The sequence below is a fragment of the Onychomys torridus genome, chromosome 5, assembly GCF_903995425.1.
Source record: "Onychomys torridus chromosome 5, mOncTor1.1, whole genome shotgun sequence".
Classification (NCBI taxonomy): domain Eukaryota; kingdom Metazoa; phylum Chordata; class Mammalia; order Rodentia; family Cricetidae; genus Onychomys; species Onychomys torridus.
Genome location: NC_050447.1, coordinates 94,877,612 through 94,893,578, shown reverse-complemented (window position 1 = coordinate 94,893,578; position 15,967 = coordinate 94,877,612).

Genomic DNA, 15,967 nt, shown 5'->3' with positions numbered 1-15,967 from the left:
TAGGACACTCAGCTCAGTTTACAATGATATACCCATTAATATAAAGTTATCAGATTTCTTCCACACCACTATCCTAGTCAGATTGAGGACTATGTCTAGAACAGTGCTTGGCACACAGAGACTTTCCATTGCAGGAAGAAAAAGAAGAAATATGTCTTTACTAGTGTGTATTTATAAGTTAGTGCCAACTGAATGCTAACAGAAGACAAATGAACCATTATCAGATGTCACTGGGGCTAAATATTACTAACAACTGTGTAGCATGCATTCATAAATTTCACAGTAAATACAAATTAACTTTTCTAATCTAATTTGTATTCTAAATCTGCTCATTTGGAGTTTGAGTTTTGTCATGGTGCCCCGGCAAGTGCCTGACGTGCGGCAGTAATTTGCAAGTACAACTAGAAAATGGGCTGTGGAATGCACCAGTGTTCCAAACACAAAGTACAGCTGACCCTTTAAAAAACAAGATAGTTAATTATTCTTTAGTATGTCTATCTTCTCAATGGTAGCACAGGTAAAGGCTTATTTTTGTAGAAGATGAAATAAATGAAATGTGGTGGCGGCATGAATGAGCTACAAATCACTTGGAATTTGAAGAATATTCAAGGTAGGGAACAAAAGGTATGATTAGGGAAAGAAAAATCCTTCGGTTTTCCATTGATTCCCCACTGAATGAGAAAGCAAGTACTGGAGTCCTGACATAAATGTCGCCTCGATGACAAAGCCCAGGAGCTGCTGTGGTAGATGGAAAGGCAGGGTATGGAATCTAATACAATTCCCTTGTGCTGAAAAACAACCTTCAGTGGCAATATTTCATGGCGTGGTTTAATAGAAAATAAATCATTATTCGAAGAGAGATGAAAGCGTCCCTTATTAGAACACATCAATAATGCATTTTCTTGGAGCTCATCACAGCAGATTCTCTAAAGGCCAAGTAACAGAGAGAAATCATTCTCTACATATATCTCTGTCTCCTTGCCTAAGAGTTCAGCTGATTATTCCATTTTAGTTCAACTTTAAAAAAACTCTTAAGGAATTTTAATGCAGATGAATCCAATCACTACATGTAGCCATCTGAAGCATTCAGAATATAAAGGGAAAGATAAATAAACTATTCCTATTTCTTTTTTTTTAAATTTTGGTCAATTGTTTGACTATTTCATTCTTTCTAAAAACTATAGCTTTTTACTTGGTTTAGAACAAATCTGTTTTAGGAAATGTGTGGTGGTATTGTGTTCCCCAAAAAATTGTGTGTTCCCTGAAATAAACATATCTGGGGTCAGAGAACAGACAGCCACTAGAACAAAGCCAAAATTGGTGGCTAGAAAATGGGAAGAGTAAGCTATAGCAGAAGTTGGGCAGTGGTGGTACACACCTTTAATCCCAGCACTTGGGAGATAGAGCTAGCTGGATCTCTGAGTTCAAGGCCACTTTAGAAACAGCTAAACATGGTGACCCATGCCTTTAATCCCAGAAACACAACCTTTAATCCCAGGGAGTGGGAGCAGAAAGAGAAAGGTATATAAGGCGTGAGGACCAGGAATTAGGGGAGAAAAAAGCATGTAGTTAGTTAAGCTTTGGAGCAACACAGTTCAGCTGAGAGCCTTTGGGATGAGGACACAGAAGCTTGCAGTCTGAGGAAACAAGATCACCTGAGGAACTAGCAAGGTGAGATAGCTGTGGCTTGTTCTGCTTCTCTGATCTTCCAGCATTCACCCCAATAACTGGCCTCGGGTTTTGTTTCATTAATAAGAACCTTTTAAGATTCATGCTACAGAAATGCAAGTTCTTTATTGAGATGAGAGTACAAACAAGGAGTGCCTAAATATGTGAGGCATATGAGGTAGCATAGGTGGTTTTGTGCCAGCATTTTAGATGAGCTTTTACAGTTAAGATGGACCCATGGACTGAGGCTTTGATGCTTTATGAAGAGCTACAAACAACTGAGTAATCTAGGAGTGGGGGAGGTGCCCTCTCCCGGGAAGAGCACACCAATTGGTTGTCCAGTGCCAGACAGTGAGCCCCGAAAATATACATTCAAATAAAATTATATAGACTCAACCATGTGGCTGGAGCATTTTTCTCCAGCTCCTGCCAAGCCCTGGCAGTCCCGCAGCCCACTTATAAAATAAACACACACACTCTTATATTTAAATTGTTTGGCCTAATGGCTCAGGCTTCTATCTCATTCTTACATCTTAAATTAACCCAATTCTATAAATCTATACTTTGCCACATCGCTCGTGGCTTACCAGTATCTTATATGTTGGTACTCTTGGCAATGGCTGGCAGCGTCTCCTCTGCAAAGCAGGAACCTGGAGAACCATTTCGCCAAGCAAAGTTTGGTGGTCACCTTCCTATGGGTCCTGCATGTCCAGTTGATCAAGCAGTTCAGGCAAGAACAGTTTCTTGTCCAAATGGCTACTTTTGCCAAGAAGAAGATAAAGTCCATATGGAGTGTCTTTCATGCCCATCCTCCTCTCTGAAGTAAATCAGTGCTGCCAGGAGCAGACATGTCTCATTGTCCAGAAAGTCTAAATTTTTTACAACATTTTAAATGCTATCTTCTGTAGGTCTTTGAAGTATATCTGTCTATCTAAAATATATCTATGTATACCTATAAAACTTAACTAAAATGCTACAAGTTTGACTATCATAGAAGACTAATTATTAATGTGTATTTCTTAATTATCCATTAAAATCTAAATGAGTTACGTAAACATAATACCTCAAACGAGAGTAGAAATATAATTATATATTAACAAAATTAAGTTTAAACTTGTATCAATAAACTAAAATTCATAGCAATGTAAAACATTTTAAACAAGTTGCTCTTTAAAAGTAGATTCAATAATCTACCCTTTCATACTATCATATCTATATCACAACTATCCCTATTTTTTATTTCCACACCCATCCTCCTAGCAAGGTGCCTTTGTTTTAATCATCCATATATCTAAGTCAAATCTTAACATAGTTTTCTCTTAAGAGAAATGGCCATTAAGAATGTACCAATTGTACCAACAATGAGCTCAACAGATTTAGTAGAGCTTTCACAGTGCGTGACACTTACCTTATACATTTGTATGGTGTGTGTGTGTGTGTGTGTGTGTGTGTGTGTGTGTGTGTTACTGAGGATTGAATACAGCTTTGTGTATGCTTGACAAGTGCTCTACTACTGGGCTGCATTCAAGTTCAATGTCCATGCTTCTATTCTGTAAACAATCTCATTATGTGTTGAGCTGTTGAGAGCAATCCAAATTTCTGAACTTTTTGGATCTTAATGTTTTTATATAGAAATGGAGGGTAATAATTGCTTAAGTGTCAATGGGATTAAGTTAAGAGTGATGCTCTAGGCATATGAGAGATGGGTTACACTCATTGTCTTCTTGATTACCTTGGTTAGGAATGATATTCTTTACCATTATTAAATACCTCACTGTGGGAACATAGAGTTTAGGAAAGAGAATGATAAGCACAGAGAAAATAGAACAGGCTTTGATTAAAGTCATAATGCCTGTCCTGTGTTCAGAGTACCTGGCCCACTGAGCTGTCTGGTGAAAGATGAGACATTTTCAATAAAAGGAGAGGGGTCTGGAAGGGGCATGTGAGCTACAGAAACTCCCAAGAGGACAGTGAACATTGCCATTTTTTAAGCATTGAAGACAACTCTGTCCAATTTTGGATTATAGCAGAGGAGGTAACAAGAGGGTTGTGATGTGAACAAGATCCAGATAATTATGAATTTTCTAGTAAAGCTTGGATTCTATTGTATGAACAGCAAATAGTATCTCAGTGTGGTCCTTAAGATGGTGCTTTGTGCTTAGATTATAGAAGTTTTACCTGCTCGATATAGACACAGAAAACATGTGAGGAAATGAGATTTCCTTATGCTCATTTCATCTAGAGGTAACTGGTGTTATTGGTGTAATTCCATTCATGATTGAAATAATTCATTATGATGGCCTTTGTTATTGTAAGCATAGCATATTCATTGTGTAAAACTGGAAAGTACAGATTACTGAAATCAAAATAAAACACCAAAATTTTAGACAATAACCCTTTACAGCTGTAACATCAAGTAAGAAAACTGTGATCTTTTACCTAAAAAGGGAGAAGATAGGAGCATTTTCTCTTATTCATAAGTTGGGAAAGGCTAAGCCTAACACCAGAAAGAATTTTTTTCTAAGGGTGAAAGAAAATAGAATGGAAAAGATAATGTTGGAAGACAGAATTTTAGTATTCCTCTTATTTAGTAGATTTAATTTTGGATTTATATACACTATTTACACAATTACAAGAAAATTAATATAAACAAGAGGCAAAATAACATGAATATGCCCAACTCCAGAGTGAGTTGGAGAAAAAAATGACTCAAGTATTCTTAAAACAGTGACTTGCTAGCATATTTCTCTGGAAAGATAAATCCCAAAGAGATCAGTCACACTAAGGAATTTAAAACTGTGCTTATTAATCATAGTGTTAAAAACATTGTCAGATTGAATGATATTTTGATATATATATGTATGTGTGTATTTGTGCCATTCATGCATGTGTTATGTGTACAATATTGTAAACATGTATGTGTTGGAGTAAAGGAAACTATGTTAATCATGCTAATGTTAGGATCTAAATCAATATTTTTAGTGTAAGAGGAAAAAGATTAAAATATGAAGTCAAAGATTTTTTTTCTGGCTGTGTGTGCTACTGAATTTGATTTTAAATGCCACTGTGGACTCTATAAACACCCAGTGCATTTTAAAAAAGCTATACATTTCTCAGTTTTGTCTCTGAAAAAGTCTAGGAACAGCTTGAAGAAAATGATTAACTCAAGTGTCAAGTCCACAGTCTCTAAACCCTGATTCTCATGAAGGGAATCAAAACTCTCTTGAGAGAAAACGGTCCCATGTTTGTGGTGGCAGTTATGCAAAATGAGCCTGGAACCTCAGTCTGGCAGGTTAGGAAGTCATTGGAAACCGCCCAGGTCACATCTAAAGGACTTGAGAACCTATTGTCCTTAAAAAAAGGATAACTGGGTTATTGATATGGATATTAATATGATATGAATATTATTAATGATAACATCTCAAAACATATCAAATACATTTAAATCCATGAGTCCATAATGGTACTGTGAACTACAGTAACTTAAACCTAATGAACACCACTGGGAGATGGGGAGGAATCACCATAACATATGATAAACAAAAGGAAACCATTTATTCTGGCATTTGCATGCTACCTGTAAGTTAGGGTACCAAATATATACCTGTACACACATACTCAGAAAAAATAGCTCAGATTGACAATGACTCTTTCAAGGTGAATCTGATGACTGATGTTAATACAGAAAAATACAGTTAAGAGATATCACATATCTCTTAATGTGCCATGAAGTACGAGTTATGAAATGTTCTTTCCAGATGTCAACCCCAAATCTGTTCCAGCCTGCAAGTGCTCAGGGAATATCAAGGACAGGAAAGCAAGTGAAGCCATGAGCTATGCCACATCCAGGAAGCCTACTGTGTGCAAGGTTAGAGAACAAATGATCCACTTGCATCACAGGATGAATCATAAATAAAACTGCTGAGGAGTGTGTGTGTGTGTGTGTGTGTCTGTGTGTCTGTGTGTGTGTGTGTGTGTGTGTGGAGTGCGGGGGAGCTGCAGATAGAAGTATACATTAATGCTGGGCTGTATCACCCAGGATAAAGTGTGCACCTTGCTTGAATTTTGATTCGAACATGTCAGCTGTAAAGGTGAACACAATGAAAAGCAACCACCAACAAAAACCTCTATGGAATATTTTGGAAAAGCTGAGTTCTAACCGGATATTTCAAGATGCTAAGAATACTAAAAGGTACAGTTCTTTTCTGAAAACAAAACAAAGAAGTGGATCTGGGGGAGAGGAGAGGTGAGGGAGGCCTAGAAGGATTGAGGGAGGGAAAATTATAGTTGGGATGTATTGTATTAGAGAAGAATCTATTTTCAATAGAAAATTTTGAAAAGATACTAGGAAATTATGATTTTAGGTGTGAAAATAATACATTATGATAAAAAAGAATTCTTATATTATGACAGACACATTTATGAATAAAGTACTATAAAATATGTGATTTTCTTCAAAAATGTAATTCTAGAAGGAGAAATGATCAAGATATAAATGAAACAAGATATGTCTTATATTTAAAATTATTGAAGCTTGAACAATGGATGCTTGTAGTTCCTTATACTATTCTTCATATTCTTATACTTATTTGTAATTTCATTGTGAACTCTCTCCCTCTCTCTCTCAAGTTTTCATATGCTGAAGCCAAAGAGACCCCCTGGAGAGTGTTTATTTTTAGAGGCCTCCCTATAACAAGTTCTTGACCCATTGAAGACTGGAAAGTTTACTTTTGCATAGTGAGCTAACAACATGTTTCATTAATTAACACAGGTTCCTGAATGTGTGTATTCCTGTCTGTGTGTGTGAGTGTGTTGGTAAGTGCATTATGTGTTCATGCCACAGTGGATATGTGGAGGTCATGGGACAATCTTGGTGCTGCACATCACCTTCTACCTTGTTTTAGACAGGGTCTTCTTATTGCTCACTGTCATATTAATGCCAAGATAGCTGGCCCGGGTACCTCAGAGATTGTGTCTCTACCTTCCTTCTTACTGCAGAAGCGGTAATAGTGTAGATTTATGCTACCACACAGGACTTTCATGACTTCTAGGAATGCAAACTTGGGTCCTCATGCTTGTTTGGCAAGCATTTTATTCACCAAGCCATCTCCCCAGCCCCCCCCCCAAAAAAAAACCCCTTTGATTTCATCATTTTCCTGTTATTCCAGCTTTCAGGCTTTAGCTCTAGTCACTATTTTCTTTCTGAATCACATAAATATGAAACACATCCTTACAAATCTTGAGTTGCCCATATGCCATGCATGCAATAATTTGACAAGTGTTAATAAGTGGTCACAGAACTAACTGCTTGCTGTGTGTTCTAGACTGGCAGATGCTTTAGGGGCTATGGATAAGTAGATACAGGAGCTTTTCCTTTCTGAAAGTGGCACATATAAAATGCTCAGAACATTGCAGAGCTGTTATAGCGACTGACATGCTTTCCTTGATGTGTATCTGTTATTTAAAGGAGAAGGCTGTAGTCATTGCACAAAGAGAACAATGTGTATTTTCCTGGGTGTTGAATGAAGTTAGCACCAGGCATAGTATGCAAAATGGGCTTTAAAAGACATGGATTGACCAGGATTGAATCTAACAATCATCACGTTTCCTAAGACCCTGGCTATCTTAGGTACTGCTACAATGAAGACCTGTTATACTGACACATACTCAGCATTATCCTAGGTAGTTGAGGTTCAGAGTATTTATTTAAAGGATTTGTTTTGCTGGGTCATTACTGAAATTGTACTATTCAACAAATGCATGTGTGTGTGTGATGTATACCAGGCATGACATTCAAAGAAAGTGTCATATCGGAGAAATCAAATACTGTTTAAGCAACCTAAATGATGAGCTGTGGAAAAGATGGTTATTTGTGAAATGAATACACATATACACACATAATTGCAACCTACAACACATGCTTAAAATAACAGCACATTTCCTTGGGTGGAATAGTGGTGGTGCTGTATGACAAGGAACCCAGTGATCCTGAGCAGCCTTACTAGGGTAGAGCTGTGCCTTGGCCGAGAGCCACCTGAGATATTTGACTGCAAAGGGCGCTCACTAGGATTTCCAGGTGTCTGTGTACCAGAACAAGAAATAGGGCAGGGACACATGGCTAGGCAGTAGAAACAGGAAGCAGGGCCTTTATTCTGCCTGTGTTTTTTTTGTCCATGCATTGCTAGATGTCAGCCTTGGTGAAGGGCTTTCCAGTCTGGTCTCCGCCTACCGACTTCTTCCCAAGCTAATTTCGTCTTTACCAGCACCCTTCTCTTCTATCATGTAGGTATTGCAGGATTGGGTCTACAGGGCTGTAGCAGTTGTTCAAAAGCTTTGGAGGTGAGAAAGCAGCAGTGTAAACTTTGAGGCAGAGGAGGATTAGACTTGGTTCAGAGACACAACTCACACACCATAAGAGCAAATAACAGGCTTATCTTTCAGGGAAGGAATCTGACCCAAACATAGGGCAACAATGCAGAGCTGGTGTTCAACATCCTCAGAACAAGGCAATGCTGTGGGCTGGTCAGGAAATATGACTGCAGGAGACAATGGCGAAGCCAGACAGTGGGCACAGCGAGGGCAGTGCTGTTGGGCTCTCCCTTGTTTGTGCATGGGTGTCTGAGGCTCACAGGGTGGGCTGACTTTAGAAGTGCTTACCTTCAGAGGAAGGGTGCAGAGCTGACACAGGCATTTACTGGCTATTCAAGTAGCAGACAGCAGATGATTTCTTTAACCAACAGAGATGTGCTTTAAATGCAAAATAGCAAAAGGGATTCAGAGCTATTGGAGAGAAAAATCAAGTTGAGATAAAAAAGGAGAAAGCAGGGCAAAAACCTTAAACAGCTAGCATTTATTAGACACCTGAATGAATTAATGCTTAAATAATGTGCTGAGTGTTTTATATAAACAGAGAATATATACTTTACAAATATTACATTTATGTGTATATATACACATATTATTACATTAGTATACTATATGCGGCTTCTTCTGAGAATTTAATGTATTAGTAATATATTTATGTAATTTCTCTCCTCTCCAACTTTTCCCTTGTCCATCCACTCCTGAAATTCATGGTCTCTTATTCTGTAGTTGTTGTTACATATATGATATGAGTCCATATACATTTGTACATACATCTTGCTGAATTCATTTAGTGTTATGCATATGTATATATGTTTAAGGTTGACCACTTAAGATTGGATAACCTTTTGTGGGGCTTATCGTTAGAGAAGACCAATTCTTCCTTTTTTAGGAGCCATTAGTTGTTTGTAGTTACTCATCTGGGGGTGGGGCCTTGTGAGAGTTATTTTCCCCCCATCCACGTTGGTATGCCAGTTGGTACCATCATTATCCAGGTTTTGTTTAGGCAACCACATTGGTGAAATTTCTTGGGTGTGGCTTCCCGGTCACGCATAGAAGACATTCTGATTCTCTGGCTCTTACATTCTTTCCATCCCCCTTTCCAAGTTGTTCCCTGAGCCTTAGGTGTGGGTGTTGTATTGTGAATACATTAATAGATGCCAGGCACTCCATGGCTAGGTTGGTCCCTGCATTTTGAGCAGTTGTGGTTTTCTGTAATAGTCTCTACAAGCTGCCAAAAGAAGCTTCTTGATGAGGGGAGAGAGCTACACTTGCCTGTGGGTATAAGCTTAAGTATTTAGAATAAAGTTAGGAATTATACTGGTATAGGGAAGTGGCAGTAGCATGTTCTCCTTTAGGACCCCCAGCCTCACCAGCCGTGGTAGTGGGCTAAGCTTACACTGTCAAGCACACATTTCTTCATGTTGAGCAAATCTCAAGTTCAATGAGATGGCTGTTGCGTACCCCCTAGGATATAGAGCCTCTATGGAACCTTTCAGGGTATTTTGCCATTCTGGCCAGTGCTGTTGTTTGCAGGCATTATAACTGGGTAGGACTATCGATTGTTTTTCTCCCATGGCAGCTTGCATAGCTCCATCCAGTAGTAGGAGAGCTAGTTCTCAGGAAGAAGGCGTCCACATCAGTTCCAAGTCTATTTCCCCCAATCCTGTGTCTGAAGTGTGTGATGTCTCCTTCCCTGCAGTTTCTGGGAGACAACCAAAGGCAATGGCTGTAGCCTATATTGTTTGGGAGACACTTGGGCTCCTCTAAGCAACAACTTGAATGGAGGTTTCCCATGCCTGGCATTGGAGTTTTTGTTAGATAGTCTATGGCTTTGGTGGGAATCATTGTCATCTCAAATGGTATAACTTCATTTAAACTGTATGAATATATATGCATAGATACATAATAAGTATATTGCATGTATACATTCATTCATTACATCTGCAATTGTAAGTGGACATGAAACTATATGATTCCCTATGGCTTTTACAAACATTAGTGTTATTTAACATCCCTCCTCTCCCAGTTAAGTCTCCCTCCCCTGTGTTTTTTCCATTTCTCCCCCCCCCCCCGCTCCTTTTGTTTTTGTTTTTTTCCAAGACAGGGTTTCTCTGTGTAGCTTTGGAGCCTATCCCGGAACTCGCTTTGTAGACCAGGCTGGCCTCGAACTCACAGAGGTCCACCTGCCTCTGCCTCCTGAGTGCTGGGATTAAAGGTATGCACCACCACCACCACCTCCCATTTCTCCTTTCTTATCACCTATGTTCTGCTTGTCCTTCCTCTAGAGATGTGTATATAGTTTTAAAATTTTAATTAACTAATTAATTATTTATTTTTTAATTTTTTTCTTTAAATTCTTTTAAAATTCATGTTACATACCAACTACAGACACCCCCCTTATCCCTCCTCCCAATCCCCCCATCTTCCTCCTCCCACGGCCCACCCCCCCTCATTCCCTCCTCCAAAAGGGTAAGTTCTCCCATGGGGGGACAGCTAAGCCTGGTACATTCAGTTGAGGCAGGACCAAGCCCCTCCCCACTGCATCAAGGGTGAGCAAGGTGTCCGGCCATAGGTAATGGGATCCAGAAAGCCAGCTCATGCACTGGGGATAGATCCTGATCACACTGCCAGGGGGATATAAAATATAAATATAAATAATATAAATAATATAAATATATATATATATATATATATATATATATATATAAATATATATATATATGTTTCTATGTTTCCTGGAACTTGTTTTGGAGACCAGGCTGGCCTCAAACTCAGAGATCTGCCTGCCTCTGCCTCCCCAGTGCTGGGATTAAAGGTGTGTGCCATCACTGCCTGGCTGAGATGTATATATTTTTAAAATCACTTTGTCCCACTGTGAAAAAATATAAGAGGAAGAAAGATCCATTTTAGCTCATGCCCTTCAGTCTGCTGTCATTGAGCCTGTTGCTTTGACCCTCTGCTGGCACACTGTACCATGGTGGAAATTCATGAGAGACGAAACCTGCTCACTTAATGACAGCAAATAGCAGAGGGAAAGAGCCACCCAATATCTTCTCAAGGGTGCACCCAACAGCATAACTTCCATAGGTTAGGCACCACCTCTTAAAGGTCCCACTACCACCCAATAGCACCACAGAATGAACAAACCTGTAGCTTTCGGGCATTTTGGGAAACATCCAAGTTCCAAGCTATAGTACTCACACGTGTGTGTGTGTGTGTGTGTGTGTGTGTGTGTGTGTGTGTGTGTGTTTGTGTACTATACTTGTATGTATCATATGCATACACACGTTTTCTTCAAATCTGTCAGTAAGACTTGTAAGTTCTTTGTAGTCACTATTATTAATTTTCACCTTCACTTTATTAATCATGAAATATGTCATTCTAATGACCTGGGTCAATGTTTGTGCTATTTTACTAAGCCATACAGTAATAAGGATTATATGAATGTCCTTAGCTGTCCCATCTGCCTTGTCCATTTTGGTTGGTAGAGCTCAATTCAGGGGATTGGTCCCGCCCTCTCCACTGTGACAGCCCTTTTAACCCCTTCACAGTTATGAACATCAGTGTTCTTCTTTGCCCAGGCTAGGTGAGCAGGCAGCCTTAGTCTTCATGTCTTCATGCTATCTATCGTGTGTGCAGAGTTTTGGATCAGGGAACTAGATTTTATCCAGATCCCACTTGTCAAAGCTCTCCTGCTTCCCCGCTTGACTCTCATAGGTGTGTGCAGCACACACTGCATTTGAGGCCTTCATGGTGCAGTTTTGTGAGGTTTTCCTATCTTTGGAGAGTCCTTTAAGTTACAAACTAGAAAAAAAGCTGACCTGTTTTTATAAGTAGCACAATATCCCTCAAAGGTATCTTTCAATAAAATTTTGCCTTTTAACAAACATAAACAAACAATCAAACACACAAAATCCTGAGAGGGAAAAGCTCCCACTGCTGACACCATCACAGACTTTGGTAGGAAGAGGCAATGTTCCCACCAAGTGGTCATCTCCTTGGTGGCCACTAGGAGACCAGCTGTGGATAAGGTCATATAAGCTCATTGGGCAGTGAAATAACAAGGCCTGAGTCCAGCCTCTCACAGTCAGAAGCACTCCAGAGAAATAAGATGACTCAGAGCCAGAAGCCATGATTTTGGCTTTACCATTGACTGTGTGAGAAGACTGCACAAGTCAATAAATTTTTGCAATTCAGTTGCCTCTACTAGAAAATGTGCATGTGTGTGCTGTGTGTGCACATGTATGGGACAGGCAGGGGTTGGTGTCTGGGGTCTTTGATGTCTCTCCTCTACCTATGTGCTGAGGCTAGGCCTTCTTTTTTTTATTTATTTTTGTTTTTGTTTTTGCTTTGTTTGTTTTTCGAGACAGGGCTTCTCTGTGTAGTTTTGGTGCCTATCCTGGATCTCTCTCTGTAGACCAGCCTGGCCTCCAACTCACAGAGATCCACCTGGCTCTGCCTCTCGAGTGCTGGGATTAAAGGCATGCACCACCACCTCCAGGCTGAGGCTAAGTCTTTTACTTGTATCCAGAACTCACCAGTTTGGCTCCTTTTCCCAGCCCCTTGTCTTTACCATGTAGGGTGGGATTGTGGAGGGGCTGCCATGCCAATTCCGTGTTTTAGGTGCCAAGGATCTGAACTCCTTCTTCACAATGTGTAGTAAGCATTCTTGATGATGTTTTGTTTTGTTTTGTTTTAGAAGACCCTGATCAGCCTTCCACCCCATCAGAGGCCAGGCCAGCTTCCTGAAATCCAGGTAAACCACCACTTCACCCCACTCCTGCCCTGCCTGCGCCTCCCCAAGTGCCCCTCTTCTCTTTGCCAGCTTATCCTGGCCCACACCTCTGGCACAAGCCCCCCACTCCAACAGAGGTCAGGCCAGCATCCTGAAGCCCAGGTAAGACTGCCCCCCACCCTGTCTTCGATTGCACAGTATAACTTCAATTCCCTCTCCTCTCCTAATCACCGCATCCTGATCCATACCTCTGGCAGAAGCCCTCTACCCCATCAAAGGCCAGGCCAGCTCCCTGAGAACCAAGTAAGCTTCTCCTCTCCCAACATGTCCTGTGCCTACCCAGCAAAACTCCAAGGGCCTCTTCTCTCCTCATCACCTAATCGCGGCCCACACCTCTGGTAGAAGCCTCCTACTACACCAGACGCCAGGCCAGGATCCTGAATCCCAGAGGAACCCTGGTTAGATCAGAGGCCATGCACATAGACAGAACTCCACCCCCAAACTTGGGCAGCAACCCCTGCTGGACCAGAGGCCATCCAGGGTTCTCATATTCCATCCTATTCCTCATATTGGGTCACTTTTCCAGCCTTAATACAAGGGGAGGTGCTTAGTCTCATTGCCACTTGATATGCCGCGTTTTGTTGATATCTAAGGGAGGCCTGCCCTTTTCTGAATAGAAATGGAGGAGTACATTGAGGGAGGGGCTGAGAGGAGGTTGGGGAGGGACTGGGAGGAGAAGAGAGAGGGCAAACTGCCATGGGGATGTAAAGTAGATAAACAAATTAAAAAAGAAAAAAAGAAAACCCTGTTTTTACTTTCCTATGCATTGATTACTAGAATTCTTAAATGTAAAGATCATTCCTTGAACAAAGATTTATAAGATCACTAAGGACCCCAAAGATTTGACTCTCATTATATTTAAATATGTGAGCTTTCTGAGCCGCTTACATAAACTAATACTTAACTCATATGAGATTGTGTATTTGAAGCACAATATCAAATCTAAAAGTAAACACATTTATATCTTGTAAATATTCCTTTGTAATTGTTAACATAAGATAAATGTACTTTGTATAATTTAATAGCCACTGAGTATCCTTATCTTATATTTTAGAGAAATAAACCATTTTTATGATGAAGCATGATGTAATAATTTTTTAAAAGCCTACAATTTAGAGACAGATAAGCCTGGGTTAAAATTTCTACTCTGCTCACATTGGATTTTGGTATAGTAATAAACTTTGCTCTTTGGGCATTTTAAAAATGAGGACATAGTTTTGCTATGAGGAGTAAGTTATGCAAAGTTCCAGATAGAGTATCTGATGTAGATGCAATATATAGTCAAGAAATAGTGGCTTCTGTCTCCTTGAACACCTGCCTATTATGTTTCTATCCCAAAGTGTAGCACATCATGCTTTGTGCTTCTTTGAGAATGAACAGCTGGAAATATTGACCTTCTGCCTCCAAGGACATAACTCCTTTCCCAAGGAGGATATTAAAATGAGAACCTGTAGCAAAAAAAAAAAAAAAAAAAAAAAAAAAAAAAAAAAAAAAAGCCCCATCCTTCCTGAAATGCTACTATAGCAGGACAGAGAACACGTGTTTGTATTACCCTGGGGAGTACTTGCCATGGTAATGTCAGCAAGTAATTGTGAACATTTTATCTCAGTTTCTTTGCATTCTCTCAACTCTCTGCTGAATTAACTGGGAGCTTTATATTTCAGTACCACTTTGGCATAGAGTATTTGGAGATTATTATCTAACAGATACAACCACAGAAGGGAAAATGAAGTTTTCCATGTCCTAAATTTGAAATCAATTTATAGATTAAGGATCAAGAATTCTGATAAACACAAACTAACTGCTGATGTTCTCTTCTCCTCTAACCTATTTGATTGTAAAGGAAAAATATGTAGAGTGATTTAATTTAAAGTGCTATTATCCAAGTGGGTAGGAGATCTCATTTCAGTCAGTAAAGCAAGCCTGATTATATCTGGAGTCTACTGAAATGTGTGTATGTATATATGTATACACACACACACACACACACACACACACACACACACACACACACACACACTCCAATCAGGTACATCAGGTTTGATGCTGTTTCATTTTTTTTTTTTTTGAAATTTTCATTGAGTAAAGCTTGTAAGAACCTAATCTTTGTCTTTTAAAAAACTATATTGTCAACTTTTCCTTGATTTTTTTCTTATCTATAATTTGTTTAGCCCTCTTTCTTGTATTTTTATAAGCTACATTAAGAGTGTTTGTTGCAGCAAAAACTGTTTGGCTTGAGGATACCTGCTTTTTTGACCCTGGAAGTTCTAGAGACACTGTGTAGAGCTTATTACATTACAAACTCTTGCATTCTGTTACTGCTAAAGCACAAGTTTTTTTTTTTTTTTTAAAGATTTGCTTATTTATTTATTTTATGTACATGAGTGCCTATCTACATGTATGCCTGCATGCCAGAAGAGGGCATGAGATTCAACTATAGATGACTGTGAGCCACCATGTAGTTGCTGGGAATTGAACTCAGGACCTCTGGAAGAGCAGTCAGTGCTCTTAACCTCTGAGCCATTTCTTCAGCCCAAGCACAAGTATTAAAGAGTTTTGATATTAGTGTCAAGTTATGGGTATGAAATAGAACAAAGTGCTAGCTGGAAGACTGCAGGAGAAGACTGGCTTTAACTACAACCAATGTAAAACACAGGGGTGGGCACAACCAACTAAGATGTTTAAGAATCTTTATCAACTGCACTTTCAAGTCCCCGATTTTCCTTTACAAATACGATTTTCACCGTTAGCTTAGCAAAACATTTTGTCTGCAGGATATCTAATTCTGAAAACATGCTGTTAAATAGTCAGATGTTAAAATGATGTCCCATCAAATGAGTTCCAAATGAGATAATCTCAGGTACAGAAATCAGGCTCAGTGGATTATGTAAAGAAAATAATGATGAGAAAGTCATAAATTAAAATGATGAGTTTTACTGACAAGACTGAAGCTGACCTGCTTGCTTATAGATAAGCAATGTCAATATATCTTTTTTCTCCTTTGCCATCCACATGGAAAATGTTAGCCAAATAATTATTTGAAATACAGGTCTCCATCTATTAAATCCTTTAGCATCACCTCTGAAATAAAAGCTATTCTGTTTGTTAGGAGGCATCATGAACACCCACATTGGTTTT